Raw genomic sequence first — 25192 nt, 5'->3', positions numbered from 1 at the left:
TCTCCTCTGTTACCACTTGCCCACAGAGTTTTCACCCTGTAAGCAGTGAGATGCTGATGACGGGTTCTAAAACCATGCAACTCGGCAAAGTGCGATAATACTAGCTCAGTGTGATACACGCTAGTGCTAAGATCCTCGGCCTTGAGTTATAGATGCTGCTTGTTTTATAGAATGCATACATAGCAAGTCTGAAGCTTATTGGATCTCCCTAACACTGCATAAAACCAGACCCAGTGGTGCTCGGCAGTAACTCAGCACTCGGAAAGTGGGAGTTCAACGTCATCCTCGAAATCTCAACCTCATCCATTCTGCTTTCAGTACCTTCTCAAACATCATCAAATGAATCCGGGGTGCGGCGGATGCCCTTAATAAGCCAGTGAAGCTGCAACACCGATCCAATTCACTTGGGGACTTGAATGTTGGTATTCTATTACACATGTTCCTAACAACTAGAACTTAATCTGAAGTAAACAAGAGATCAACCATCAGCTTTTCAGTGGTTTCCTGATGTGTATTTATGAACCTCGGCTCGGGGGTGTGAGTAATGGTGTTAGTGTTCCATCTCTAGTCCTCATCAAGCCCCAGCATCACTTACCCATGGGCAAGAGGCAAATCCACCACGGAAAACAAGCTGCTCAGACAAAGCCCCGCCCAGAACCGTGCCGCTGCGGGCCCCGCCCCTGACGCCCGCGCAGCCGCGCTGCTCCACCCGTGCTCCTCACCTGGCTGCCCGCTAGCCCTGCGCCTCGCGCCTGCGCTCTGAGCCCTCAGGGTCCTCGCTGGGCGTGCGAAGCTCGGCCATGCTCCGGCCCTATTCCTCCAGGCTGACGCCTCCAAGGTGTCGGTTTTGGGTCACTTAACGGCCGCTGTGGCGCATGCCCCGAAGACATTTTCCCACCGATCTTCAGAACCCCGGGAACCACGACTCTCAGCCCCACAGCATCCCAGACCCTCGCGCTGCAGCGACCTGCCCCTGCCGCGACTGTTGGGTACGGACCAGACCGGCGGCCAGGCTACAGGCTCTGTGGCTGTTAGGTCCGTGGAGCCCCGGGTGCGAGGCTTCTCGTGCGCGCAAGAGACGTGGACATCCTCCGGACCAATGGCAGGCCACAGAAGAGGCAGGTGAGCTCAGCGCGAGCCTGCTGGCCCAGAACAATTAATGGCACGAGGGTCTTATAGGGACCATAAACTGGGTAAAGTTGAATCCCAACCACCTAAGCTCTTAAACATATTCTTTCAGCTTCCAACACTGAACCATTTTTTTTAACCACATACACTTTAAGGACTGCCTGATCTCAGAAAACGGGTAGTGTTAGTATGCCCTCCTTTTTGTCAATTTTACACTTGCTGTATGCAACCAAAGAAGGTGATGGAAACACCTGAGATGGGAGGAGAGGAAAAAACTGCTTTAAAAGCAAAAACTGACCCAGGTTTCATGAAGGCACATTGTAATCTCACATAGTGGGGAGAATCAGGAAATCAAAGTCAACAATCATGCCAGCTTAGGCAGCATGAGACCCTTGTCTCAAATATTCATTAGTTTATTCCAAAGCTTGTGTTTCCTAGTGAGTAGCCTGCTAAATATACCATAAATAAGCTGGACATGGTGTAGTGCATGCCTGTGGTGACAGTGCTTGGAGTTAGGGATGATCAGAAATTTAAGAAAACCTTCCAGTACTAAAGAATGCTGGTCTACGGGGTTGGGGATTTAGCTCAGAGGTAGAGCGCTTGCTAGGCAAGCGCAAGGCCCTGGGTTCGATCCGCAGCTCCGGGGGGAAAAAAAAAAAAGAATGCTGGTCTACACTTGCCTCTAAGGGGGAAAAAAGCCACAAATGAAATATTAAATATTCAAATGTCCACTAACTTACCTGTGCAAAAGCATCACCCTGATAGTTACAGGTTAGCACAAAGATAAATTACATCTTGTTTTCAGTACTTGAGAGTCTAGAGCTCATGGAGAAAACTGTAACTCCAGCTTTTGAGATAGGATCATTCATGTATTATTACAGTTGGAGAGTTTCCTGATGGCTTAGCACACATGCAGTTCAAACAGACTTTATTAAAGGGACTTATGTCTTATTATGGGATATAATTTAAATAGAACCTTTAAGATGACATAAATGCACTTCAAGATACAAAAAAAATAATAATAAAAACCTGAAAAGAAGCTGACCTCCACACTAGGGAGGTGTGTTGGAGAGTGGTGGTGTCAGCTTGACACAATCTAGAATCCACAGAGCATCCCATGGTGAGGATTGTCTTGATTCCCCTAATTGTGATGGAAAGGCTTGACCAGCTGAATGTTGTATACTCTGCCTTCAACTGAGAGAGAGAGCTGAAGCATTCGCTCTGCCTCCAGACTAAATGCCACGTGACCAGCTGTTTCAAGTTCCGTCTCCTATGTCTTCCCAAGGGGTGGTGGGTAGGGAGAAGGATCGTAACCTGGAACTTTGAACCAAAACAATCCCTTCCTTCCCTCCCCACCTAAGTTTTTCTATAGTCTAAGATTTAGAGATACCAGAAAGGGTGATACCAGGTAATAAGGTGTGATGGTTTGTATATGCATGGCCCAGGGAGTGGCAGCATTAGGAGGTGTGGCCTTGTTGGAATAAGTGTGTCACTGTGGGCATGGGCTTAAGCTCCTCACCCTAGCTGCCTGGAAGTCAGTATTGTGCTAGCAGCCTTCAGATGAAGATGTAGAACCCTCAGCTCCTCCTGCACCATGCCTGCCTGGACACTGCCATGTTCCCACCCTGATGATAATGGACCGAACCTCTGACCTGTAAGCCAGCCCCAATTAAATGCTGTCTTTATAAGACTTGCCTTGGTCATGGTGTCTGTTCACAGCAGTGAATCCTAAGACGTAAGGAACGACAGGTGGAAGAAGCAGAAGGACACACAAGTCATGAAAGAGTATAGAACGTACCTTTTTTGGCTTGTTTCTACTTTTACACTTATTTTGTTGTTGTGTAAAACAACCCTAAGCAAAGCTCTGTTGTTTCAGAGTAGCCGATCTAACTGGGTAGAAGTCCATTAAACTGAGCAGAGGCCAGAGCCAGGAAAGCCAATGGCCTCCTGAAATCAGCTATGTGATGGTTTATCTCCCAGTTAATTAGAATAAAGTGATTTTAATTATTAAAGGCCTATGATTTTGTTTGCTTATTTGCTTGTTTGTTTTTTGAGACAGTTTCTCTGTGTATCCGTGACTGTCCTGGAACTCCTTTTGCAGATCCGGCTGGCCTGGAACTGCCTCTGCCTCCTGAGAGCTGGAATTAAAGTCATGTGTCACACACCCTCCCCACCAAAAAAAGAAACTTGCAATTTTAGAAAGTTTTATTCTCTGAAAATTTCATATATGCATATATTATGTTTTGATTATATTTATACCTCTTCCAGGATGTCACCCATGTTTCCCCCAACTCCATGATCCTGTATAAAATGGTTCATTCCTGTCTTAACCCACCAGATCTAATTAGTGCTGCCCACATGTACATGGGTTTGAGTCCATGCACCACAGCATGGTCAGCCTGCCAGGAACCACACCCCTAAAGAAAACTGACTTGGACCCCAGCAGCCATTCACTACCAGTAGCTCCTCAGCTAAGGGTGAGGTCCTGAGCACCCTCCCTGCTCCATGCTGGAATGTCGACCGGCCTGATCTACCTGCAGGCAGACACGGCTGCTGTAGTTCATTCAGCTATCCTGTTGTGTCTGAAGACAACCTGTCCTATGCAACCTCTGACTCACAATCTTTCTGCCCGTCTTCCACAGTGTTCCCTGAGACTGTGATATAGATGTCCTGCTTGCAGCAGAGCACTAGTAGACACTTGCATTCTATGTTTGGACCTGTGAGTCTCTGTATTAACCACCGTCCACTCCAGTAAGAACCATCTCTAGGGGATAAGGGCTGCAGTAGTCTTTGAGTATAGATATACAGAGCTAGAAGGCGACTTGAAACTATGGACATCTAGCTAATAACAGTAATGTGTATTATGAATGGAAAGCCAGGAGCTAACTCCAAGATGTTGCAAGGTCAGAATTTTCTTTACAGCCAGGCCAAACCTACAGTCTCCCTTGGTAGAAGAATGAAGCAGCCAAGACCAGAAGCAGAAAGGCCTCTTACGGTAAAAAAAATCTTTGATTACGAAAGCAAAACTTCATGCTTATTTTATGATCATGGGAAAGGTACATGTTATGGGTTTATGGTCAGACAGTTAACATACCATAAAACATTTTACAGTCGTCAATTCTCAGAAAAATGGAACTAGGTAATGTATAATTCACAAGTTTACTGAGAAAGAACAAACCAAACACAAGTTGATTTCTAGATATGGACACAATTAGGAGGAAAAAATAAGTCAAAGTTTAACATTGTTTAACTAAAAATAGCTGTCCCTTGATAATATGTTCTTCTCTAAGGCCTACATGAGCCCCTCCCCCCATGAATTCTTGGCTGTATTTACAGTGCCACAAATGAGTTGCCCCTCCTGAGGCCTTAAATCTAATCAGAAATTATTTGTTTACCCCCATAACATTCATGCCACTGTTACACTCATGTCTTGCCAGCCTGGTCATTATTGTAGCTCACAGGGATCACAGCTATTGATGTCTTTTCTTCCCACCAACCCCGTCCCACCCCCTGGCACTCTCCATAACCCCTTCTGATAGAGTAAAAGGGGAAAAACTAAGTTCCAGGTTGATTTCTCCATGTCCTGGGACCAAAGTGTGTAATATCTTCAGCAACAGAGTGTAGAATATTGCCATTAAGAACAGAACCTATATATATATATATATATATATATATATATATATATATATATATAGAGAGAGAGAGAGAGAGAGAGAGAGAGAGAGAGTGTAGTGATATGTAGGCTCTGCTGACTTTGAACCTGAGATCTTCTTTCCCGCCTCACTGATGGGATAAGCAGAGATCATAAACACCTTCTAATCCAGCAGCACCAGAGACAACTGAGCTGATTCTCAGATGGAGGGAAGCTCATCTGCCCTTGTCCAGGGTGGCGGTGTTTACCACAGGCACTTGGTATAGGAAAGATTAGTATGCCTACAGTCTCACTTGCCTCTTCTTTTATGTCTTTTTTTTTTTTTTTTTTTTTTTTTTTTTTTTTTTTTTTTGGAGCTGGGGACCGAACCCAGGGCCTTGTGCTTGCTAGGCAAGCGCTCTACCGCTGAGCTAAATCCCCAACCCCTCCTTTTATGTCTTAAGTCACGGATTGCATGATTGTTGGTCTGGGGTGTTTGTTTTAAGCTTGTGTGCCTAGTAACTTAATTCAATCCAATAAACTCATGTATCCATATGTTCCTGATGAAATTTTTGTATGTGTGTGTGTAGTGTTGGAGATTAAACTCAGGGCTTGTGCATGCTAAGCAAACTGAGTTGTGACAGTACTCCCACAGAGATGTAGACAAAGATCTACCCCAGATAGGGAATCCATGGGAGACTTAACTATAGTTAACACCAGTGAGTTTTATAAGAGTTACTTATGGGAGTTTGGGTGAAGGGTTCTTTGTAGGAGCAGAAATAACTTAAAGACAGCTGCGTCACCAAAATCCTTTTAGTGCAGATGACAGCTCACAAAAGCTGGAAACCTAGAATGCACTGTGCAGCTTGCAGACAGCTCGACATAGTGGAGAGTCTTCTTTCTGGGGAGCTCAGTTGGTCTAGCCTCTTGCAGGTAGCTCAGTTGGTCTCTGTTTTGTCTAGGCTAGCTCATTGGCACATGCCTCTAGACAGTGATTGGCAAAATGAGGGGTCTAATACCTCTGGTCAGTTTCAGGGACTTCCCAAAGCATGTGGGTTCCTCAAATTTTAACAAGCTTCCCTGCAGGATTGGATGTTTCCATCTCAAAAGGTTTCCTTCTTGAGGAAACCGCTACATAAAAGCCTTCTACCACTGAGCTATCCTCAGCCCTCCTGATTTATTTACTCTGCTCCTGTATATTACAAGCTAAAACATACTGTGACTGTAAACATGAGAGGGTCAGGAAATTACAGGTTTAGATATGAAAAAAAGGAGCAAGGTTGAATTCAAAGGTCACAAACGCCTCCACCTTAAGCATGGCCACCTGTTGTTTTAATAATTTCATTTGGAGTGTCTATAAAATATTCTCTGAATGTAGGCATTCTTCACAGTCTTTTGTTATGTTAAAATCCTTGAGTCTCTGGGGTGCGAGATTCTGTGATGGTTAAAAATGATTGCCAGGGCTGGAGAGATGGCTCAGCAATTAAGATCACTTGCGGATCTGGCAGAGAACCCAGATTAGGTTCCCAGCACCCACCCACACAGTGGCTCACAACAATCTGTAATTCCAATTCCGGGAGGCCCACTGCCCTCTTCTGGCCTCCAGTGGTACTGTTCCTATGCAGATATGATGGCCAACAGTCATACACATAAAATAAAAAGAATTTTGAAAAACATTGACTGTGTTCCACCCACAGTCTCAAAACTGAAGAAGCATTAGTCAACCAAGCTGTCCTCAGCTCTGAGTGGAGTAGCTCAGGGCCCATAGACGGGAGCTGCCCAGTGTTGACTGACTATGGCAGCTCCCTCCATCTGTCCCAAGAGAAAGCAAATAAAGTACAAGGTACCCTGTGACTCTCAAGTGTTTTGGTTTGGTTTGGTTTGGTTTTTTTCTTTGTTTTGTTTTGCTGGTTTTGTCTTTTTGAGACGAGGTTTCTTGTCCTGGAACCAGGCTGGTCTTGAGCTCACAGAGATCTGCCAGCCTCTCCCTCCCTAATGCTTGGATTAAAGTTGTGTGTCACCAAGTCCAGATCAAATGCATATTTAAGCAGCAGAAGCCCCACCTGGAGTCACCTGGAGATGCAGTGGTCTACTGATTTATTTGAATTGCTTACTCTTTGTTCAATGACTGGCATAAAAGTCCAAAACAAATGCAAGCGAGGGTGAGTTTAGAGCCATCGAGAGGAGGAGCGTGCGCTGGCTGCAGCAGAGGTAATTCTAAGGAAAATCAGATTAGAAGTTGCACTCTTTTGGAAATGTACATGTTATTCTAACTGATAACACGCCATAAGGCACTTCTTATGTATCTGTTTATGATGTGGGTTATTAAAATACTGACTACACAAGGATTGTGTGTATTCTGATTTTTCCCTTAGGAATTATATTCTATTTATTTTAAGTGGCCTCTTGGTTTACTTCTGTATTGTTGCTGTTGTAAATATTTAATGTAACAAAAATGAAAACAAACTAAATAAAAAGATTTACTCCTAAGATTTAAGCTTATATATTTGGATTTAGCCAGAAGTATTTAGTGCATTTAATTGCTGAGAGAAAACAATATGCAGTCAAACATAGATGCATTTCAAATATATTAAGTGTTTAACATACAAAGCATGTGATCTAATTACAGCACACCAATAACAACAATATAATTTCTCAACCAGAAGATTATAAACATCAGGTGAGGTTTTAACAAACCTATTTCTCACTACAAAACAAAAAATAACAATTCTAAAATCAAGGATTGTAATTTCTGCAAATGATGAGACTGAGTAAATAAGATATCCCTGTCAGGGGCTGGAGAGATGGCTCAGTGGTTAAGAACACTGACTGCTCTTCCAGAGGTCCTGAGTTCAATTCCCAGCAACTACATGGTGGCTCACAACCATCTGTGATGGGATCCGATGCCCTCTTCTGGTGTGTCTGAAGACAGCTACAGTGTACTCATATATAAAATAAATAAACCTTAAAAAAAAAGATATCCCTGTCAGTAGCCATTTAGAAGCTTATTGCATATCAACCAATAGTTACTTTTTCTCTTTATTCTGGGATAATTACATATTACAGCACAAAGCTGCAAAGATAATGTGAGCATACTGCAGCCAGACACTGTTTTTCCCATAGTTACATCTGACATAACTGTAGTGTAATGTGCAAAGCAAGAATTTATATATGCACGGTGTGTATGCAGCTCCATGCCATTTTACCCTGTGTGCAGGGAACTCTGTCTTGAAAAACCAAGATATGGATGATGGATGGATGGATGGATGGATGGATGGATGGATGGATGGATGGATGGATGGATGGATGGATAGATGGATAGATGGGTGGGTGGATGGATGGGTGGATGGATACCCCCCCCTCTCTCTCTCTCTCTCTCTCACACACACACACACACACACACACACACACACCACAGAGGCCAGATGTGATAGTGCACACTCAACAATGATTGTTAGTGTTCAACTAACTTCTTTTTATGTAATCTAGGACCCAAGCCCAAGGAATGGCACCACCTTATTATGAGTGGTTCTTTGCATCTCCGTTACCCTAATCAAGAAAATCCCCTACAGGCAAAACCAGAGTTGCCTCTCCCAGATATTTCCAGATCTCAAATTGACAGTTGAGATTAACCACAATCATAGAAATGAATTATTTTTTTAATTCTCTCACCTTGCTTGCTACTCTCTGCAGGTCTGTGTTCCATTCCTTATTCTGGGTTATCAGAACCTGTAACACTGGTTCCTCTGGACCCTGTACACCTCCAGGTCCATCTTTATGGCAATGATTTATTACTGTGAACAAATACCAACCAAAATCAATAAACAGAAAAGATAAACAGGACAATGGCTACAGTGACCCACACACAAGCTTCTGTGAATGGAAGTTCCTTGGAAAAGCCACACATTTATGTTGAAGATTCTGTAGCCTGGTTAACTGATTATATTTAGCGATGGTACAGAATTGAAATGTTATGGATGGTGAATCAAAATGAGTTAAGCCATCTCTAATCCCTTGTGACAGCCATTTGTCACTCACCAATATATCTGACCTAGCATCCTACATCTTCCTGACTTTTAGATAAAATTCTTGGTGTGTCATTAAGCTTGCCATATCTAGCACTACAAACCTCAAAGCAGGTAAGATTGAAAACCTAAAAGCAGACATTCCCAGCTTTGCCGCAGTCTCTGTATCAGATGTCCCCACCACTGTCCTGTGACCGTTTCACAGTGGAACTGCCATTCAGGGTTACCTGCATCTATGTCTCCCAGCCATGGTCACTTTTATTTGGCTCTGATAAACTCCCTCTTAATACCTTTGAAGGAAGAGCTATGTTTTGCCCTGACACTTAGAAGAATCATTTCTCATGGAGTAACACAGGATGTGACAATCCTTCTATCAATAAGCAGTGACAACCTCTAGGAAATACTGCCAACCAGGAAAGTACATTAGAAACTCAGTGCCCAGATTTTTCAATTGAAGTCTCATCAAATAAACACCCATTTAGGCATTTACCCAAATTCTCAGCTCCTATAGGGAAAAGTTATATTTATCATAAAAGTTATGATTTACATAATTAGTTTAAGATTAAGGTTATTTAACAAAGAATGTATCTTTTCTTTGTCTCCAGTTACTGGGAACTGGCCTCTACATCTTTGGAATTTCCTCAGTGTGGGAATACCTTTGCTATTCTCAGTGGGCCCAGCAATTTATATGAGTGACATGATTCAGGAGTTGCCCTTCAGATAACTTAAAGCATTACTTTCAGATAATTTGAGCACAACTTAAAGTTAGTTCATGCTGGGGCAGTCCACTTCAGAGAGATTAGCCTTCTATGTAGGAAGTGAGGGATTAGACCTTGAGCTACCAGCCTTCTTAGAAGACAGTGTCAAGAGTGAGCTACATCAGAAACAAACATGTTTGTGACTTTCCTCTATATCAGAATTTATTGAATAACAAACTTACAAGGTACAGTAGTTTCAAAGACACAATTTGCCACATCCTCCCACTCTCCTCATGCTAGAGCTATAGTTAAGGGCATTTTCCATTCTTGCAGAGGACCTGGATATGGTTCCCAGCACCCACAACTAACTGTTTCTCTAGGTCTAGGGAATCCAGTGCCATCTTCTGGTGTCCAAAGGCACTGGGCACATACATGATGCTCATACATGTAGGCATTCCCACATACACATAAAATGAAAATAAATGTTTTAAAAAATAAAATTCTCACTTTTCTGATAATGCTGGCTAATTTCAATATAAGTTCCTTTTCCAATAATCACTAACATTAACCTTAAGGTTGTACATTATGCATCACACAATAAATATATGTATTCACACACACACGCACACACACACACACTATAGAATAACTGCAAAGGGATGAAAAGGCAAGAAGGTTCAAAGTCTGAGGCTAAACCTTGAAAACTAATAGAGATGTAGAACTTTCTACTGGCAAGACAGTGGAGCCTACTAAGCTGAAAGTCTTGCTCCAGGAGCCACTGGCTTGGCTGTAAGTCAGGCTGCAAGGTCGGAGTTGAACCTCGGAGATTAAGACACACTCCAGAAGCAAAAGAGCAGGGCCAGGTCTAGGTGAACAAACAGTTGGACAGATGGACAGCAGGTACAGATGGGCAAACAGGACAGGCAGACAGCAATTTGGGTAGGCTGAATCAACAGCATGATCCTGGCTAAGCAGAACTCCGTAGGACACCCGAAAGTTCTCTCCCTACCATTCCCTTGATATTCCTCTGTCCAGTCAAATGAAAGGTTGGTTGGGACCATCATGGATAGCCACAGAAATGCCAGAGGCCTACCTCTGCGCCGGTGGTGTCCAAATGAGGAAGGTAGACTCTTTCCCCAAGCTCGTATGCCCAGTATACTCTTAGACTTGGGATTCCTGATTTGTTTTGTTTTTTGTTTTCTGAATCAAGTTTCTCTGTAAAGCTCAGGCCATCCTGAACTCAGAAATCTGCCTCCTGAGTGCTTGGATTAAATGTGTATGCCACTACCTCCTGGCCCTGATAGGATTTTAATATGTCCATGTTCCCTTAGAATCTGAATTCGCCCCAGCGAGTTTGTAGCATGGAACCCAAAGACTAAATTATTAGTCTATATCACATAATTATTAATTAGTCTATATCACATACGTAGTGCCAGATAGATAGGGCTATGCATATGTCCAAGGTTCATAGCTACCCTCCATCTGGAAAATAATGTTGCTTGTAAAACACAGTCCATCAAGGCAGGGCACAGTCTGAAAAACAACTGTTTTATACAATATAGAGTACCTTATGGCCACAAAGAGGCTCTAGAGTTTGGGTTCAACCACATGGCTGATGACTAAGTCAGCTGTATATATTTAATAAAACACAATGAAAAGCCTCAGTCAGGCCTGGAGGTGCATGCCTGCAATCCCAGCACTCGGGAAACAGGCAAGAAACTGTTGCAAGTTGAGGGCCAATTAGGTCTCTACAAGTTCAAGCCAGCCAGAAATGCCTAGCAAGGACTTCTTTCAAACAAACACAAGTTTCAAAGCGAAAAAACAAACAAGCACACAAAACAAAATATTTAAATTTAAAATGGGTTAAAATGCTCCACAGGTGTGGCCTTTGTCCACTTGGCTGGTCCCAACTGTGTACTTTATCTGTCTGTGACTATTGTGTTGTGGATCCTTTCGACAAATTGATAAGCATCATGGAAACACAGGAAAGCCAATTTATAACTGCTTGCTCAAAAGCAAGTTGTCATGTAATCTGGAGGGATCCTTTTTGTCCATACTAGGACCCTGATTTAAGCAAGCACTCTACCCTTGATCTATGCCCCCAAGCTAGTTGCATAACTCGAGAACTTTCAATCTTGGGAAGGATTTTACCCTAACACTGCAAAGCCTGAGCTAAAATAAGGTAGTCAGTATCATAATTCTATGCAAAATTCATAGCATTTGGGGGTAGTAGGGATGTCAGCAGTGACCAGGTAGCGCTCCATTCTATTCCCCCCTACACACACACACACACACACACACACACACACACACACACACACACACACACTTATCCCACTGCACTCAGTAGGAATCTCCATTCAGGCAATACTGGAATTTAGGACTTGGTGCAGAAAGAAATTGCAGGGCAAGCCAGTATGAAGCAGAATTAGAGGCTTATTAAAGGACATTTTTAATATTGCTCTTTTTTTTTTTTTTGGTTCTTTTTTTCGGAGCTGGGGACCGAACCCAGGACCTTGCGCTTCCTAGGTAAGCGCTCTACCACAGAGCTAAATCCCCAGCCCCTTAATATTGCTCTTAAGTACATGGTTTAATAGAAAGAGACTCTCAGAGAAAGAATAAGACATACCCAAATGAGGATGTGGGGTTTCTCAAGGGACTCACAAAAGATTTCAGTGGCTCTCAAATTACAGTTCTAAAGGTTGCTAAGAAACAAGTGTGCTCCCTTCACCCAGCCTTTTTTACCCATTGCTTAAAATGTGTAGTGGACACCAAGGTCAAAGGTTAAAGCATTTGCCTTTCTAAGCTAAGTTGTGAATTCGTTATGAGAGAGAGTGCAGAAAACTCAAGGTTACAGATTGTAAGTGTAGTTGATTTACTGTTTTTGCCATCCTTGATTAAGATGTCTCCAGGAGACACACTGTCCCAGTCAGTTAGGCTGTACCAGTGGTTCCTCGCCCTTTCTAGTAGGAAAGGCCAAGCAGACCCAAGGAGGCAGCCTCTTTTCCTTCCCTTGCCTTTTGTCCTGTATCCCCACAATTTCTCATCTTCCTGTCCTATCTCAGAAACTCTCCCCCTACTCTACCATCCTAGACACTTGCTAAGGGACAGTTTTGCAAGCAAGGAGGACAGTTCAGGCCTACCATGTTAGCCTTCTTCTGAACAAGTAGCTTTGGGATTGTATTTGGTTTGTTTGTGGTGCTGGGAGCTGAGCCGGGCCTTACCAATGCTGGGCTCTACCACCCAACCCAGTCTCAGCCCACAAGTCGGTCCTTAGAAGTGCAACAGGGTCCCCAGCTCCGAAAAAAAGAACCAAAAAAAAAAAAAAAAAGAAGAAGTGCAACAGGGAGGAGAACCTCTGTTGTGAGGACTTATATATATATACCTAAAGACGTTCTTTGAGAGGAAGATTCGAGGCTAGGATCTTGGGAGCTAAGGAACAAACAGCAGGAGAGGCTTGTCTCCCTTGAGTCTGTGGTCTACATTTGGAGTCAGCCATTGTACATGTATTCCTTCAGTTCTTGTCAGACAATGTATAATTAAATGACTTCTCACCCATTAATCCAGGTTGTGACAATTTAATTTAGCTGAGTCAAAGAAGCCATTCCTCTATCCTCAAGTCATGTTTACATCCATGTTTGGACAATTATGATGAAAGCTGCTATACTTAGGTAAGACTGGGGGAATTCCTCCTACTATAAAACACAAGTCAGGACAGGATGAAAATGGGAAACAGAATATTCAAATTGACACTGACTGCAGCAATAACCTATGACATAAACACAAACGTGGAGAAGCGCCGCAGCAGCCAGCCATCTAACAAAGCAACAGCAGTTGCTTCTCCACTGGAGCCTAGGACTTTTTCTGGTCACAAGTTTTAGTCCAAGTTCCCAGTACCATATGTGAATTTCCCCCTGGGGAGTGGGCTGGAAGGCCAATAAAAAAATCAGTTCTATCCATAACTGCTTATGCCGCTGTTGCAGCTCAAGCTGGCACATCTTGGCAGGAGCATCAATCAGAAGCACCCGGGAGCCACAGCTGTCGGTAGAGTAGGGGGACAGTTTCTGAGATAGGACAGGAAGATGAGAGATTGTGGGGATACAGGACAAAAAGCAAGGGAAAGAAAAGAGGCCCCGCCTCCAGGGGTAGACTCCAGGGGTATCACTAGAGTGCTTCTAGTTCACTCTTTTCTTTCTTTCCAACCTGACCTTTCTCACACAAGGGTATCAGAACACAGTCAAATGAATAAAGCATGCGAACAATGCCTTGGAGAACCGTGAAAGAGACTCAAGAAAAAAAGGGAGAGGGCCTTTCACCTCAAGTGTGTTTTGTTTCCTGGATCATTCTTGGATGTGATCCCATGCCTCCTGTAATAAACATTTACAGTCAATGCAAAAGACATGTTTATTCTTGTTTGTAGGATGATGTCATTATGCAGGTGAAGGCAGGTACAAAATAGAACAAGGCCTGTCATTGGACGAGAAGGAAAGATGGGCGGGAGAAAGGTTTTAGAGAGGAGGAGAAGACTGGAGCAAGGAAAGAGCAGCCAAGAGAACATGGAGGTGGATGTTAAGATTCCTCTCTGCACATTTACAGGTTGTTATGAATATTCTTAAGGGATGGGTATGTACAGGGCTTTGTATGTCTAGATGAGCAAATTATATCTTATCGATTGGATCAGAGGTTATTGTGCTCTGTGTTCTTTCATGTGGCGATTTAATTAAGTTCAAGAGAATGTGTGGTGGCTGGAGACACTGGGCTGCCACAGAATTGGGATGTGTGCGTCTGGCATGGTGGCAGCCTGCCTTGGGAACTAGATGGGTAGAGAGATTGTTGCTGGGCTCAGAGAGTAGCCATCAGCAGTGTGATATGGGACGGAGCAAAGCGGGTGAGATGCTTAAATGACTGAGATGAAAATATCAGACAGATGTCATGGGCACTACGGTGTGGGCTCTAGTGCAGGATGAAAGGATCCTTTATTTTAGTTTTACAACACTTGTTGGATGTCGGAACACAGCTCCAGAACCAAGTCTGCTGGAAGGATGTGCTGAGTGCCGTCCTCAGTGTGCCCTGGATCTGGATATGGCCTCTGCCTTGCTTTGTGCTTTCCCAGATATAATCTATAGTATATGCAAGGGAATTGTGTTTAAATTGGCCTGTCCTGGGAAAGTTCTTGAAAAGGCTGTTCTGTTAATATTCAGTACGTGCTTACTGACATTTAGTTACATGATTTTCTGAACTCAAGCAACCTCCCCTCCTCGGATCATTGCTTTCCTTGTTTCATTTCTGTATAAAAGTACACTGAAACTAAATAAACTTGTCCGCAGCATTAGACTGTAGCCTGCACCATTCTTGAAGGTCTTCAAACCCCAGGTCTTGCAGATAGAGCTGCATAGGTCAACGAAAGTCAGCATCGTGGATTCCAGCTTTGGAAATTCCGAGAAGGGCTCTTTAATGTAGACATGATTTGTGTTTTCTTTTCCCTTCAGGCTCCCAGTTGTGAGAAGTGCCAGGGTGACACCATTGCTCCTCCTTCTTTTATCTAATGCATCCAGTAGATTGGAGGCCAACAAAGGAAGTCAGCCCCTAGTCTCTTTCTTGTTGCAACTCCTCCCTCATAGCCTCTATCTCCCTATATCCCCACACCAAGCTTCAGATAGCTCTTATCATGTATAACCGCGGCCAGGCTGCCTCTGCAGCTGCTAGCTGCTACCTGCACCTCCACTCCCAGTGCTTGTGACATCTGCTCTAGACCTCCAGCTGTTCTCAAAACATCTCCATACTCCCCTCCTTCATCCCACCCACTAAGCAGTGTCACCCATGCCACTCCCCCTGCCCCCAGAAGCCTGCCAATCCCAACAGACATTCCCTCCCCTTAGTTACACGTCTCACTACCTTCTGCATTACCCATGCCACTGCCGCCACTGGGGAAAAGCACACTGCCAAATCGCATGGGGACAGGAAACCAGGTCAAAATTTCCTCTACAAACATTCCACCATTAGGTTTGCATTGCCCGTCTCATTCCCCATATCAAGACAATGCCGTTGTGCTTCCCAAACCTCTGTTTTAGCACATCCTGCGAAGTATTGCTAAAATTTCTAATGCTGGGGGAGACATAAACAATGTTTACTCTACCTATTGGCAAAGGACAAATCAAAATATAATTCCAACAAAGTTTACTCTGGAGAATTTACAGAGCGAAGTTCACTCTAGGCTTTCTTACAGAGCAATGGGTGGGGGAGGGCTTATGGGCTCATGGGCATCCTTAAAGCAAAATCTGCATCCAACATGAATGTGGTGATTTTTATGAGAATGGCACCATAGGCACATATTTTTGAATGCTTAATCACCAGAGGACTAGAAGGATTAGGAGGTGTGGAGTTTCTGAAGTCCATGGCGGGCCCACTGTTCTTTGTCTTGGTCTGCGGATCAGTATGAAGCACTCAGCACCTCCTCCAGCACCAGGTTCCCTGCACGACAATAATGGACTAGAACTCTGAAACTGTCAGTAAGTCCCCCGTTAAGTCCCCTTTCTCTGTAAGAGTTGTCTTGGTCGTGCTGTCTCTTCACAGCAATAGAACAGTAACTTTGTCAGAAGTTAGTACCAGGGAGCAGGATATTGCTGTAACAGGCCTGACAGCTGCCTGTTGACAGAATGTGGACTTGGGATTAGGAAAGCAAATGAACCTTTAAGAGAGGATTAATGGGTCATACTTGTAGAAGCAGGGAAGACAGTGGTGCTGAGAGCAATGAAAAATCTAAAGGCCTGGTTCAAAAGGTTTCAGAGGGGAAGAATATTAACAAGTAGCCTGGAGACAGACCATTCTTGTGATATTTTGGCAAAGACTGTGACTGCTTGTTGCCCTTGCCCTGAAGATCTGCCTGAGGTTAAACTGAAGAATTTTTGATTGATGGCTATGGCATAGGAGATTTCCAGGCAACTTGGTATTTATTAACTCTGTCATATGGTTATTTGTGGTCATACTTGTTAGCTTGCAGGAATGTCCACCAGGCTCCTCATAAGGACCTAGCAACAGCTTACATCATCATCTGCCACTGCCAGGTGTGCCAGGTTATGGGCTGCCCATCACCATAGCTCTCTTCCCATGCCCCACCCCACACCCTCATGGTTCTGCCCCTTTGTCTGCCTGTCTATATGTCCACTCTTCTGTCTCTACCCCTTCTCCAGGGCCTCACTCCTCTTCCCTTCCCCCAGTAACCCCTCTTTATACCAGATCTGTTGTGTGGCACAATTACTCAGGGGCATACCTTAGCCTGGGCCTGCCAGGTACCCCTCACTACCACTGTTATATATTTATAACAACTCTTATGCTGATCTATAATGAAAAGGATGAAGCTGAGCAAACATATGCTGTTGGTATTCTGTCCAAGCTCTGCCCCACAGTTACCTGGCAACATGTAAGGGGCTGCTTGGCCCCTCCTCATGCTCTTGTTCTTTGCTCCCTTCCCCGCTCTTCCCCTTTGTCCCTTCTCTCCCCATTCCCCTCCCCCATTTCCTCCACACGTTCTGGGCCGGCCTTTCCTCTCCTCTTCTACTCTTCTTCTCTCATTAAACTTCTCCACGTGAAACCATGTTGGTTTGGTGTGTTCTGTCTGGACTCGAGCCAAGATTTAAATAAACCCCAACACGTATGAAACGTATAGTTTGAGGAGAAGTCATTTTCTCCAGGAATTGTAATGGAGCTAAATGATCAAGGAGATAAAAAAAAATCTAAAGGAAAGCCTGAATGGATTAAAAGGAGTGGTGAGGGGTTGGGGATTTAGCTCAGTGGTAGAGCGCTTGCCTAGGAAGCGCAAGGCCCTGGGTTCGCAAGGCCCTGGGTTCGCAAGGCCCTGGGTTCGCAAGGCCCTGGGTTCGCAAGGCCCTGGGTTCGCAAGGCCCTGGGTTGGGTCCCCAGCTCCAGAAAAAAAAAAAAAAAAAAAAAAAAAGAGGAGTGGTGACCCCAGGGTAAGACCCCACCCAGCTAAGTTTCCAACCCGTCAAAAGGAACTAAAGAAAAACTTAAGTGCAAAGGAAACCATCAACAACAGAAACTGATGCAAAAGTAATTGTAGCCCTTCCCCCTCCTAACTGAAAGAAGGGTTCTAGCCCCAGCCAGCAGAAGAACTTGGCAGCTTCAGTGTGTTTGGGTGTTAGAGTCAAGGATAGAAGAAAAGGGTTACGGAATCTCCCTCTGAGGGTAAGGAAAGCCACTGAGGCCAGGCATGTGTCAGGGATGTCCCTGCATGAAGGCCCAGAGATACCATTACATGAAGCTGTGAAGGTGAAGCCTGGATTGCATTGGAGACCTCCAAAATGTTGCAAGTGCCAATCGTGTGACACCTTACAATGAGAGCTTGCAGACCAGGTGCAGAGAAAGCTCAAAAGAGAAAAATGTGTTGCAGTCACGGAAAGCTGAAGAGGGCTTTGACATCAGACATAGAGATGGGAGTTTTGAGTTTGCCCCACTGGTTTTCCTACTTACTTTGGTGCAACATTTCCTCACCATGTTCTCTTCTCTCCCTTCGGTAATCGTCATACATGTTCTGTGCCATTGTATGTGATCTGGTCTTTTATTTTATTGGAGGGTTGCTATTAAGAGATTGCCTTGAGTTGCAGAACTTTGAACTGTAGACTTTTAAACAGGACTGAGACTGTGAAAGTTCATGGTGATTTTTGAAGTTGGACTAAATGCCTTCTGCATTATGACATGGCTACAAGCAGATGGGGGCTGTGAAGTGGAATGTGGCAGCTTGAATGAGAATACTGCCCCCTATAGGTGCACATATTTGAATGCTTAGTCACCAGGGAATGGAACTCAAGAGGTGCTTCTGCCATTGGTGTCTCTTTATACAATAGAACAGTGACTAAGCGAATGATGGTATCCCCACTGCAGATAAGCACTTGTCTTGAGTACTGCCATTTTCGTTAGGGTCCAGGAGTCACCCCACAAACCATAGGGACACTGATCTCAGACAGGGATGGTTTATTAAATGCACACCTGAAGACTGATCGACCAGGACAACAGCTCAAAGCTGTCAGCTGGGCACTTCTCAAGGCCAGTTTATAAAAGCCAAAATGGCAAAGACCACAATGAGCTCATACACAGATGTTAGAAGTTCTGCCCAGTGGTCAGCCCTGACTCAAGCCATTTTAGACATAAAAGTTTATATTGGTTTTTAATTTGATGGGTCCTACATGAAGCTTATAGTTGTGGAATTTCTTAATATCAACAAACCTCATAACACACACAACAGGGTATGTGTTAGATATTCACATAACTCAAAGGGCAGAAAAAGTTTCCCCTGCTGTGACTCCCTTTGTAAATTTTGTAAACCCTCAAAGCAGCAAAGTGGCCAGAGCACTGCCTGAGGAGCTCCAGCAGCAGGACAGCATAACTGCCACAAAGGTTATCTCCTGCCTCTCAATGGGACTCTCCTCAGGTTATGCTAATTTTAAGTGAAAAGTCTAAACAAAAGCCACCAATCCCTGAGCACAAAACTCCACCAATCCCTGAACAGAAAAACTCACCAATTGCTGAGTTCCCCTAAGCTCAGGACATGAAATCCCACCAAATCCTCACCCCCTAAGAACCCCTATATAAACAAACTGTGCTTTGTCTGACTCTCTGCAGCTCTCTGCTCCCTCCCAGGAGTCCCTCCTCTCCAGGACTCTCTAGTAAATCTCTTTTAAGAGATTAGCTGCCTGGTGTGGCTCTCTCATCAGAAGAAAACAAGAAGCAATGGAGAAGGGAAGAATCGAAGAGAAGGAACAGGGCTGAGGCTCCTGAGCTCATGAGCTCAGCTGGGGATACCTTGTCCTGGGAGCCGCAGTGCCTCTGCTGAGGAGGCTTCCTCTCAGCCCTGGTTCCTGGACTCCCATGTCCCAGAGTGCCTTCCCACTGGGACTCTATCCCACCTCAGAGCTGTGTGGTTCCTAGGTTCCCATGTCTCAGGATACCCTTCCATTCCTTCTCCCCCTGAGAGCTGTGTGGTTCCTGGGCTTCAGTCCCAGGGCACCTTCCCATCTGAGCAGAAAGGCCAACAGAATGTTGTCAGCACCAGTCAAGTTATTTTTCTGTGTCAATGACTGGCAGACATATTACAGTAACAGTATGAAATAGCTGGCAGACATGGAACAAAATAGCTACAACTATGCGGGGGCAAGGGAGCAATCTTCAACAATTTTGACTTTAAATTCCATTTTACCTAAGCTAACCAACTTCCTCTCTAAGCAACAATAGTTCCCCAAAACATAATGCCTGATCCTAACAATAGAAAGAACAAATGAATTTGATTGCCTGGGCAAAAACACATTCAATGTTAGTCAACAATGATGGAAAATAAGGTTGCCCCTAAACCCCAAGTTCTGATTGGTAAAAACTGTAACTGTTACTCAGCCCAGATGCTTGCGGGTTTTATGCTTATGAACGCTGCTTTGGTCCATACTCCAGGCTGCCAGAAGAAACAAGGCTCCCAAGTCCTTGTCTGGTGGTCATGATCTGTCAATGACTTCGCTTATGTGGTGGGAATAATAAAAGATTTTGCTGCTTCACAAGCCCACTTGTGTTTTCTCTCCCCTTCTCATGGACAGTGTGTTGAGAATCAAGTGAAAGGTGTGCACTCTGTCACTGAGCTTTCTCATTTCCTTTTGGGAGTCTTTTTTTTTTTTTCCTCTTTTTTTTTCGGAGCTGGGGACCGAACCCAGGGCCTTGCGCTTGCTAGGCAAGTGCTCTACCACTGAGCTAAATCCCCAACCCCGCTTTCTCATTTCCTAACCCCTGACCCAATCCTTTTGTTTGTTTGCTTCTGTTTCGTTTTTAAGACAGGGTGTCTCTGTGTAGTCCTAGCTGTCCTGGAACTCCATTTGCAGGCCAGGCTGGCCTTTCAAACTCAGAGGTCTGCCTGCCTCTGCCTCTGCCTCTGCCTCTGGGATTAATGTGAGTGCTGGGACTAAAAGCATGTGCCACCACCACCAAACTAAGTACTCTGTGCTTTTGCCACACTCCTTGAGAACTCTTCTCTGCATCACTGGTCCTGCTTAGATTACTGCTTCCTCAGAACCTGGGCATGAACCCGGGTGAATCCACATGGCTCCTCTTTTGAATTCCATTCCTTTGGCATTAGTGCCTGGTGCTAGCATCTTGATTCTCTGTTTTCCCTATCCAAAATTTCTAAGATGTCATAGAAGGATGATCACTCGCATGTGGATCAGCTAGGAGCTGACATTCAGTATATATCATGGTCATATAGAGATCCTCTGTCAACACTGAGTTAAGAGACTTTGACCCCCACAATATTCTTTTTCTGTCTAACGGCTTAAAATAAATTCAGTATCAACAAATTCATGAGCCATCTGCTGAGCAGATCACTCCCATCTGTAGCCTTGGCCCTGTTACCTGATTTTTTGCCTTGGAAAAAAAGCCGTTGGCCAAGCCTTGTGTTCTATCAGAATTTAGATTCCCAGCTGGGCATCTTTAACCCTAGCATTCAGACATTCAGATCCCTTCAGCCAGGGAGTTTGAGGCCCATGTGGGCAACCAGCATAGGCAAAGTCTGTCTGGAATCAAAGTGAAAAATCTCATAATCCTCATGAGAAATGAAGTTGAGAGAGAGAGAGAGAGAGAGAGAGAGAGAGAGAGAGAGAGAGAGAGTGTGTTAGTGACACATGCCCCTAAAGGCAGTGGCAGGCAGGTTTCTGTGAGCTTCAGGCCAGCAAGCGACACATAGAAAGACTTAGTTTCTTTCTTTCTTTCTTTCTTTTTTTTTTAAGATTTATTTATTATATGTAAGTGTACTGTAGCTGTCTTCAGACACACCACAAGAGAGTATCAGACCTCACTACAGATGGTTGCAAGCCACAATGTGGTTGCTGGGAATTGAACTCAGGACCTCTGGAAGAGCAGTCAGTGCTCTTAACCACTGAGCCATCTCTCCAGCCCGAGACCTAGTCTCAAACTAGATACACGATAGACATGATGTCAGATGGCTTTGATTCCAAAACTCAGGAGGCAGAAGCAAGAGGATCTCTGAGTTCAAGACCAGCCTGGTCTACAGAGCATGTTCAAGGCCAGACAACTACACAGTGAGATCCTATTCCCAACCCTATGCAAAAAAAAAAAAAAAAAAAAAAAAAAGTCATTTAGGAAAAAGTGACAGAGACGTTGCTTGCAGGTCTTCATAGTCTGCTTTTCCAGAGTTCCAACTTAAAAAAAGCAGCTGTGTGCCCTCTCGCCGTTTCTTTGAAGACTCCCCTCATCCATTACCCTCACCCTCTCCCCACATGCCCTCCCTGCAGTTGCTTGATTTTCAGATGGCCTTCCCTGTTGTTTTTCTCTCCAACTCTGATAAAACAATGGGCCTCAAGTTCCACCCACATAGAACACTAATAACAAAGGAAAGAGAGAAAGGACTGAGGGAGAAACAAATAAATTAGCCAGACTCCCAGTTCATGGCCATTCATGGCTGCACAATAATTTTATTTTTAATTTGTTTTATTTTTTGGTTTGGGTTTTCAGGACAGAGTTCTCTGTGTAAGAGCCCTGACTGTCCTCAAACATAGAAGACTATGCTGGCCTCAAAGTAACAGACATCCACCTGCCTCTGCCTCTCAAGTACTGGGATCCAAAGTGTGCACCACCATGCCCAGCACTGCAAAACAATTTCAAGACCAATCTGGGCTATAAAAGGAGACCCTGTCCCACCTATGTTGTAGGTTGGTTCTAATGCTTTGATTCAGGAATCTGCATGTCCCCAACTGGTCTTTTGATCAAGAGAGATACCAATGGGGGTTGGGGATTTAGCTCAGTGGTAGAGCGTTTGCCTAGCAAGCACAAGGCCCTGGGTTCAGTCCCCAGCTCCGAAAATAAAGAGAAAAAAAAAAAAAAGATACCAGTGGGCACAGAGTGGGGCAAAGGCTTGTACTCTGAGAGGAACACGGGAGAATCTCCACGACTTGGGGAGGGATGACAGGACGCAGGAGATAAAGCCAATCAGCCTTGTGAGACTTCAGCTAAGTGACCAGTGGCCACTTCCCCATTGGGCCTGGTGTTGCAAGTGAAGACTTAGGAGTGCCCAGCCTTTGAGGTAGCCAAGGCATTTTAAAAATAAGCTAATGTGTATGTGTCTTCTATTCAAGAATCCAAAGATAACTCCTGGGAGGGTATGCATGTGCGATCTGCTGGGAGCACAAAGGGGTGTAGTACAAACTCACCACTACAACCCTAAAGAAAAATTATAAGGGAAACATAATGGTTTAATTATAAAAAGTAGAAATCAGCTGAGTGCTGGGGATGGTACACACTTTTATTCCCAGCACTAAGGAGGCAGGGGCAAGTGGATCTCTGAGTATGAGGCCAGCCTGGTCTGCATAGAAACCCTGCCTTGAAAAAATAACATAAAAGGAAAAAGAAAAGGAAGGAGGAGGAAGAAAAGGGGAAAGGGAGGAGAAAGGAAGGAAGAAGGAGCACCAGCAGCAGCTGCCCCAGTTGGCAAAGACTGGAAACCCTTCCCTTCCCCACCAGGGAATTGCAAAAGGAGCACGTTTAACAAATCAGTCATATATAAACCGAGAAAGGCAGGTAGTTCGTAATTGTCCTAGAAAATGTCATAGTGGCTCATGGCCCAGCAATTTGGGAGCTTTCTCTCAGCTCACCGGTCCACACCCATTAAGAGCACTTGCCTTTTCTAATATTCTATTTCTATTTCAACATGTCACTGGTCAGATTCTTTGAGGTAGGAGGACACAAGAACCTGGATACTTCAGCAAGGAGCCCTTAGTCACTTACAAAATGCTGACTTTTGATTTAGGACTGCATATGGGACTAACTGGATTTCCCTCTGAGGGGCAATCAACAGGATTCAGTATCAGGGTGAACTGGTTTCAACTCATTGCCCACTCCCCCACTCCAGTGTTCAGGCTTCCATTTCAGTCACATCTGTATGTGCTCCTGAAACTAAGATCTTCTGCTCTGAAACTTCCTAATCCAAAAGTTTCCAGGAAAGAATGATATAATATGCAACCCAGCCAGAAATTAAATAGGACAAAAAAATGCAGTTGGATTGTGGTAATTAGAATGGCTCTCAATTGAGCAGGCTGCTCACCTCATGTTATACAGGAGCAGAGGTGCACTAATAGAATCATTCTGGCAATTTCTAAAGAGTGGACTGAAGCCAGAAATATTAATATAAGTAATACAAAATTTGTTAAGGTTATATTTTAAATTATATATGAACTATTTTCTTTTTCCAGTGATGGGGCTAAAACTCTTGCTTGCTAATAGAGTTTTTACCTTTGATGTACATCCTCAGCCCCTAATGCTTATGTACATGAGTGAGCATAGGAGAACAAACATATGTTGGCATTAAACTAATGCTGCCCATGCTAAACACGTCTTCTATCATTGAACTACACCAATAGCCTGATTCTTCTTAAAGTTGGATTACTATATAGCCCAGACTAGTCTCAGCCTCTTGATTGTTCTGCCTCCGTCTCTGGAATGCTGGCATTTCAGATGTGGTCATGAAAACTAGCCTAGCCTGATTTAAATAAATACACCCTTGGTTTAAGCATTATTACATTCCTAATGTTTAATTCACACATTATGGACATTTTATTGCCACTGCTCCCCAAGACATATCCTCCCAGCTTCCTGCCAACTGTACCATTTACCATCTCTAAGCCAGATTTTGTTTTCTATGCTCAAGCTATCTTCTGCCCAAATCAGGCTTATTAGATGGTAAATAGTAGACAGTCAGAGCTCTCTGCAGTCTCTTAACTCTCAAACGCTATTAATCTTAAATTATCAGTAGCCTCTGCCAGCAGACACTGTGATTACTTTCACACCTTTTCTCCATTTCCACTCCCCACTCCCTTAACTGAGGCCTAGCCCAGTACAACGGTACCATAGAACTATCATATCACTACATGTGGTGGTTCACGACCAAAATCCCAGTATTTCGAAGGCTGTGGCAGAAAGACTGTTCTGAGTTTGAGGCCAACCTGGGCTACATGCTAGCCTCAGCCGCAGTGAGACCCTACCTAAAAATATAATAGATTTGATTCGATGGAAGCACTCCAGGCAGGGTAGCAGATTTTCTGTTTGGTTGTTTGAGACTGGGTCTCTCTAGGTAGCCTTGGCTTCAGACTCACAGATCCATCTGCTCCTTCTTCCCCAGCACTGGAACTAAAGCGGACGCCACCACACCCAGTTGAGAGTACTTAAACGCTCACAACCCAGTTAAAATATTATCCTAATATTAGGAGAAAAAAATGGGGCCGTCTACGACTTTCGGTAGGACACTATTACCTCTGCGAAAGCCTCAAGGACTCTTATCGGAGTCAATTCCCTGACTCTACTAGTCCTTCTGGAGAATCTTAACAAAATTAACTCAGGAGACCTCGACCACTCCGCAGGAGTCAGTCACGCATTAGCCCAGAACATAAATGCCACGAGACCCCTCTTCCTGTCTCGAGAAAAATCAAACTACCGATGCAAACTCTAAAACATAGCAACTGTGTCTAGACCCCTTTACCCCTGAGCCAAATTCCCAGGAGAAAGACAAGAGCCCAGCACTCAGACCACCGAAGCCGATCCTACGCGCAGCGACCTCGCGCAACCAGGAAAAGGAATCGCCTGCGCACACGAGCGGCTCTGATTGGTCACGGACTTAGCTCGAACGCCGGGACGTGTCGCGTCACTTCCGCTGA

The 25192-nt window shown here is 44.3% G+C and overlaps 1 protein-coding gene across 3 annotated transcripts in view; it reads right to left on the bottom strand.

Moving 5' to 3' along the window:
- Window positions 1–17428, bottom strand: part of Henmt1 (HEN methyltransferase 1) — a 33633-nt gene extending 16205 nt beyond the window's left edge. For 2 of the 3 annotated variants that reach the window (XM_039101545.2, XM_039101543.2), the window contains exon 1: window positions 723–17428. The gene's annotated coding sequence lies outside the window, so the exon portion shown is untranslated. Of the gene's footprint in view, window positions 1–595 lie in introns of all 3 variants that reach the window. The other variant, XM_039101544.2, reaches the window with a different exon arrangement.
- Between the last annotated feature and the right edge of the window lie 7764 nt (window positions 17429–25192).

This window comes from Rattus norvegicus, chromosome 2 (assembly GCF_036323735.1).
Source record: "Rattus norvegicus strain BN/NHsdMcwi chromosome 2, GRCr8, whole genome shotgun sequence".
Classification (NCBI taxonomy): domain Eukaryota; kingdom Metazoa; phylum Chordata; class Mammalia; order Rodentia; family Muridae; genus Rattus; species Rattus norvegicus.
This window is presented reverse-complemented; position numbering and strand designations above follow the sequence as displayed.